Consider the following 6,173-nt stretch of genomic DNA (forward strand, 5'->3'; position numbering starts at 1 on the left):
ATTTATAGTAAATTTCTCTGATAAACATCTCATTTCTCAAATATGTGGGGACCTGAGCCAAATTTAAAAAAAAAGATACTCATTTGATAAATTGATGAGTAGGCAGTTTTCAGAAGGAGAAATAAAAACTATCAACTGTTATGTGAAGAAATGCTCCAAATCACTAACAATTAGAGAAGTTCAAAATGAAGTACCACTGTCAGACTGGGTAATACAACAGAAAAGGAAAATGATAGATACTGGAGGGGCTGCGAAAAAAATGAGGCACTAATGTTGACAGAGTTATGATCTGGTCCAAGTATTCTAGAGAATAATTTGGGACTATGCCCAAGAGCTATAAAACTGTACATATCCTTTGACCTAGAAGTACTATTACTACATCTATATCCCAAAGAGATCAAAGAAAAAGGAAAAGGACCTATTTGTACAAAAATATTTATAATCAGCTCTCTCTTTTATATCAAAGAACTGGAATTGAGGAGATGTGTATCATTTGGGGAATTGTTGAAAAAGTCATGGATATGAGTGTTAAGAAATGATGAGCTAGATGGTTTCAGGACAAAGACCTCAGAAGTTTTATGTGAACTGATACAAAATGAAATGAGGAGAATCAGGAGAATGCTGTACACATTAACAGCAATATTGCAATGATGATCACCTGTGAAAGACTTAACTACTCTTGATCAAGACAATTTTCCTTACTTCTGCTCAATTATTTCACTTGCATCTGATTCTTTCTGACCCCATTTGGAGTTTTCTTAGAAAAGATACTATAGTGGCTTGCCATTCATTGTCCAGCTCATCTTACAAATGAGGAAACTTAGGGAAATTGGGTTAAGTGACTTGCCCTGGATCACAGCAGGTGAAAATTGCCATCCACCTCACGAGAAAGAAGTAATGAACTCTGAATGAATATTGAAGCATACTTCCTTTTTCACTTTACTTATCTTTTATTGTTTTCTTTTGCAACATGGCTAATATGAAAAAATTATGACTTTATATGTGTAATTGATATATTGCTAGGCTTCTTGTGGCAAAAGGGCAGAAGGGAGAGAATTTAGAACTCATATTTTGTAAAAATGAATGTTTGTTTTCCAAATATAATTCAGAAATATTTAACAAAATAAATTACATACATATATATGTATACAAACACATGTGAGTATGAAAAAATGAAGGAACTGTGGCCTAGCAAGATTAATTGACCTTTCTATTATGAAACAGGCAGGTAGTTTTGTGTTATCAAATCTAGGGCTCTTCCCATTATACTGTGGTTTTTCCTGCTCTGTAAGGTCCCTTCCTTGGCTGACATTCATTGAAGAACTCAGAGTACAACTATCAACATTTTATTCTCTCTACCTTTGTTTCACTTTTGCTCTTCTTCATCTCCTCCAAGGGCAACAGGTGATTATTTCACTGCAGTCTTTTCACCCATTGCCTGTCAATCATAACAACCAGCCCTGAATTACCATTGCAGCTGGAAATTGTGAACTATGGGTTCATTTCAATTGTGACAAGAACAATAATGTAAAAAGTTCTCTCCAAGCTTGCTGTGCCTGTTATAAGTTGTGGCGAGCCTTTAAACCACATTACTATGGGTTTTCATTACCTTAAGTGACATTTTGCATCACTGTGGCTGGAAAAACTTGTCATCCATCCCACAAACCAACATATAGTCTCTCTCTCCCTTCTCCCAGAATTCATTTGGGATGGCAAGGCAATTCTGCTTTCTGATAAAACTTGTTTAGACCCCAGAAGCCCAGTGTCTTACTGCTTGGCTACACAAATCACTCCTTCAATCAAAAGAGACAGGCTTAGGTGGCAGCATGCACTGACTTTGGGTAGAGAAAGCTTTCACTTGGATGAGGTGAAGTAGTGGTATATATAAGGTTTTTTTTTAAACTGATTCACTAGAAATGTTTAAAAATGCCATGCACATAGATTGATATTTTCCTTTCTAAAGCTGTCCTTGTCCAAATAAACATTCATAAGATATTACAGTGAAGGACAAATCAAGGTTGCCTGCTACACTTCCCACTTGAAATCTGTTGACAGGACCAAGAAAAATATGAAATAAAAGATATTGTCAGAGGAGAATAATGGAGATCAAAAGGAAAGAGGAGGACACAAAAGCAATGCCCAGTGTGATGTAATGGAAAAAGTACTGACCTGGAAGTCAGGACATTTGAGTCTAATCCTGGTTTTATTATTAAATAACCATCTGACTTGGCCAAGTCACTTCAACACAATCATTATTTGTTTGACATAGGTAAGACACAACCTCATCTGTAAAAGAAGTCAATTAAATCCAATTATGTTTAATATCTTTCCTTTCTCTAAAATCTGCCATATTCAGGTTCCCAGTTAAAGTCCAACTTTTCAGATACCATAAAGAATTTCAGGCACTATTTCATTATTTCCTCTATCATGAGTTCAACAACTGATTCATCAAACACTTACTGAGCACCTGACAAGTGAAACAAATTTTATTAGAAATTGAAGGACAGGGCCGCGGAGGAGCCGGGGCTGGAGGGCGGGGGGAGGGAGGGATGAGGGGGCGTGAGGGGGCGGCCTCCTCCCGCAGCCTCGGCGGGCGTCCCTGAGGAGCGGGTGCCGCGGCTCTCTGGCCCGCGCTCGGCGGCGCCTCGGGGGCCGGGGAGGAAGCCAGCCGACCTGTACGTCTCACCACATCCGCGCTGCCCCGGCCGCGGATATCCACAGGCGGCTGTCACCGTTTCCCTCCATTTTGAAAGAAACAGAGGATTAAAAAAAAAGGATTGCATCTCCCCTGCCCTCACCTTTGCCCTCTGCGGGGCCCGGGCCGGGGCTAGCCGCGCTCATGGCCTTCAGCCCGTGGCAGATCCTGTCCCCGGTCCAGTGGGCCAAGTGGACCTGGTCCGCCGTGCACGGCGGAGGGGCTGCTGATGGCGAGGACCGGGGGCCGGAGGCGGAGGCCGAGGAAGACGACTCCCAAACCGAGACCAAGTCTTGGAGTTTCAGCTCGGATTCTGAAGGTAATTTTGAGACTCCTGAAGCGGAAACACCCATCCGATCGCCTCTAAAGGAGTTCTGTGATCCATCCTTGGGATTAGAAGGACCTGGGGCCAAAACTCAAGGAATTCAGGAATTCGATGAACAGCTGGTAGCAGAAGTGTCTGAAAAGCATTTGAATGAGGCATGTCCTGGGTTTTCTGAGAATGAGGCACCACTACACCTTCTGGCCCCTTTGGCAGACAAAAATGCTGATACAGAAGCTGATCTTGAAATTGGCCAAGTTTCATCAGTGATGCCATTGCTGTTGGATGCTAAGAAGCCTGAGGATATCCCTACAGCAGCTTCCGATCAAGATTTGTCCTCAAATGATTCAGCACCCCCACGAGAAAACTCAATGACAGAAGACAACATGGGACTGACTCTGGAGGCTTCCAATGATGCTGAATCAAAGGCCAAAACCTTGCCTGCAGAGTCTGTGCCCAACAGAAGCAAGCTTAGGAAACCCAAACCAATCTCTCTAAAGATGAGAACAACTGGAGGAGAATTCTCAGAAACCCCTAATGTTGTGGAGGACCGCCCTATCCCCAAAGCGTCCTATCAGTTCAATCCAGATGAGCTTGATGAAAACACAAATCCTTTCATGATAGGAGGTTCTAAGATCCCCAATTCTCCTCCTGCAGTGAAGCAAACCTTAAGTTCTTCCAATGGAGATGCTAGTGATTCAGGGGTAGAGCTGCTGGAGGAATCCAGAGGCTCACCTTTGAAACTGGAATTCGATTTCACAGATGGCATGGAGAGCACAGGAGTCAAGAAACCCCTTCCTAGGAAACCTGCACCTGGAGGCAGGAAGATGGTTAGCAAGCTGGCTCTCAGGGCACAGAAAGATGCCAAAGGCTTGGAAAGGCCTTCAGGCCTAGCAGATGAAGAAATGCCCCTCCAAAAAGCTTCCTCTAAACTAGAGCCCAATCAGGGGGATGACTGCAACTTTAACCGTTTGGGAGCAGCTCCACTTTGCAGAACTCCCCACCTCTCCCAAAGGGGTCATATCACTTTGATCCAGATAACTTTGATGACTCCATGGATCCCTTTAAGCCTACGAAGACCCTAAGCAACTTGTGCTCCTCAGATGGTAATGAAGCTATTGAAATCTTAGAGTCTCGGCTGTATGAAGTACAGGGTGAGGAGATGAAGAAAGGGACAGCTTCCCCCCAGAAGGCAAAGTCTCGTTTGATAACGAGTGGCTGTAAAGGAAAGAAGTATGAAACTCAGTCACTTACTTTGGATGTGTGTTCTCAGGATAAAGGAGCAATTATCTCCCAGATCCCAGACATTTCAAATAGGGATGGCCATGCCACCGATGAAGAGAAATTGGCTTCTACATCATCCAACCAGAAACCATCTGAGGCCGAGGTGAAAGGCTTGGAAAAGGATACCTGTCAGAAGATGGAGAAGGATGGATCCAGTTCACCGGGTGTGTTTGACCTTTGCTCAACAGAAAAAGCCCCTGTGTCTGTGGCATGTGGGGTTGAAAGTCCGCTGGATAGCGTCTGTCTCAGTGAATCAGATAAGACTGCTGTCCTGACCTTAATAAGAGAAGAGATAATTACTAAAGAAATTGAAGCAAATGAATGGAAGAAAAAGTATGAAGAGACCCGACAAGAAGTCTTGGAAATGAGGAAAATTGTGGCTGAATATGAAAAGACAATTGCCCAAATGATTGAGGATGAGCAGAGGACGAACATGTCATCTCAGAAGAGCCTCCAGCAGCTGACCATGGAGAAGGAGCAGGCCTTGGCAGACCTGAACTCTGTGGAGAGATCTCTGTCTGATCTATTTCGGAGATATGAGAACCTCAAGGGAGTCCTTGAAGGGTTTAAGAAGAATGAAGAGGCTTTGAAAAAATGTGCTCAAGACTACTTAACTAGAGTCAAACAAGAGGAGCAGCGATATCAGGCCCTGAAACTCCATGCTGAAGAAAAACTAGACAAAGCCAATGAAGAGATCGCTCAGGTCCGGACCAAAGCCAAAGCTGAGAGTGCAGCTCTCCATGCTGGCCTCAGGAAGGAGCAGATGAAGGTGGAGTCTCTAGAAAGAGCCCTTCAGCAGAAGAACCAAGAAATTGAAGAACTGACAAAGATCTGTGACGAGCTGATTGCAAAGCTGGGAAAGACTGGCTGTTAGTCCAGCATCTCCTCCCTCAGCTGCTTCTTTGTGACTCCCAAGTATTTTTGCCTTATCCAGGAATAATCTCCCTGTAGCAAAGAAGGGCACACGCTTACTGCTCCCTATTCCGCTTTGCTGCAGACACAACAGCTGCCCTACCCCTGCCCCTCTAAAAAAAAAAAAAAAAAAGACAGGACAACCCTCAAAAAAAAAAAAAAAAAAAGAAATTGAAGGACAGGAATAAAAAAACAAAAAAAAAATATTTGTTTTATAATGGCCATTTAAAGTCTTAGTACAGCATTAAGGACTTAAGCAGCTAGATAGCACAGTAGATATAGCAGTGGGATTATAGTTGAGAAGACAGTTCAAATTTTGCTTCAGACATTTAGTAGTTATGTGAATTTGGCAAATCCCTTAACCCCTGTTTGCCTCAGTTTCATCATCTATAATGTGAAGATAACAATAGCACCTACCTCAAAGGATTGTATGAAGATCAGTATCTTACACATAGTAGGAACTTAATAAGTGCTTTTATTTTTTCACTCTCTTTTCTAAAGTTTTGATAGTTTAAACCTTCACTCAGACATTTGTGACACCCTATACAGCCCTTTAATGTTTACCATGTGCTTTTTCAGCAAGAACCCTGTGAGGCAAATAATGTGAGCATTAATATCATCTCCATTTTCCACAGTTTTGGACGTAAGTTAACATGTTAACTAGTTTTCCTGCTACCACCTATCTAATAAGTGACAGAGCCTAGAATCAGTTCAGGTTTCTCCAGCACATCCACGTCCAGCACTCTTTCTCCCATATCATATTTGTGCTTTATTCAGGCCTAGGTCTTGTCCTCAAGAAGTTTACAATCTAATAGGGAGGATGAGGCAAAATACCCAATACAAAGTAAGTTGTGTGAGATTATTTAGCATTTCACATCAGCTTTGGAAGAAGGAGGGGTAAGATTCAACAGAAAAAAAATGGAGCCATGATGGGATTAAGAAGAGTATCATTTTTAAGAC

At 42.4% G+C, this 6,173-nt stretch overlaps 1 pseudogene; it reads left to right on the forward strand.

Annotated features, from left to right (window-relative positions):
• The first annotated feature begins 2,620 nt into the window (after window positions 1-2,620).
• On the forward strand, window positions 2,621-5,384 carry LOC140520281 (transforming acidic coiled-coil-containing protein 1 pseudogene; annotated as a pseudogene).
• The last annotated feature ends 789 nt before the right edge of the window (window positions 5,385-6,173 follow it).

The sequence above is a fragment of the Notamacropus eugenii genome, chromosome 1 (assembly GCF_028372415.1).
Source record: "Notamacropus eugenii isolate mMacEug1 chromosome 1, mMacEug1.pri_v2, whole genome shotgun sequence".
Taxonomy (NCBI): Eukaryota; Metazoa; Chordata; class Mammalia; order Diprotodontia; family Macropodidae; genus Notamacropus; species Notamacropus eugenii.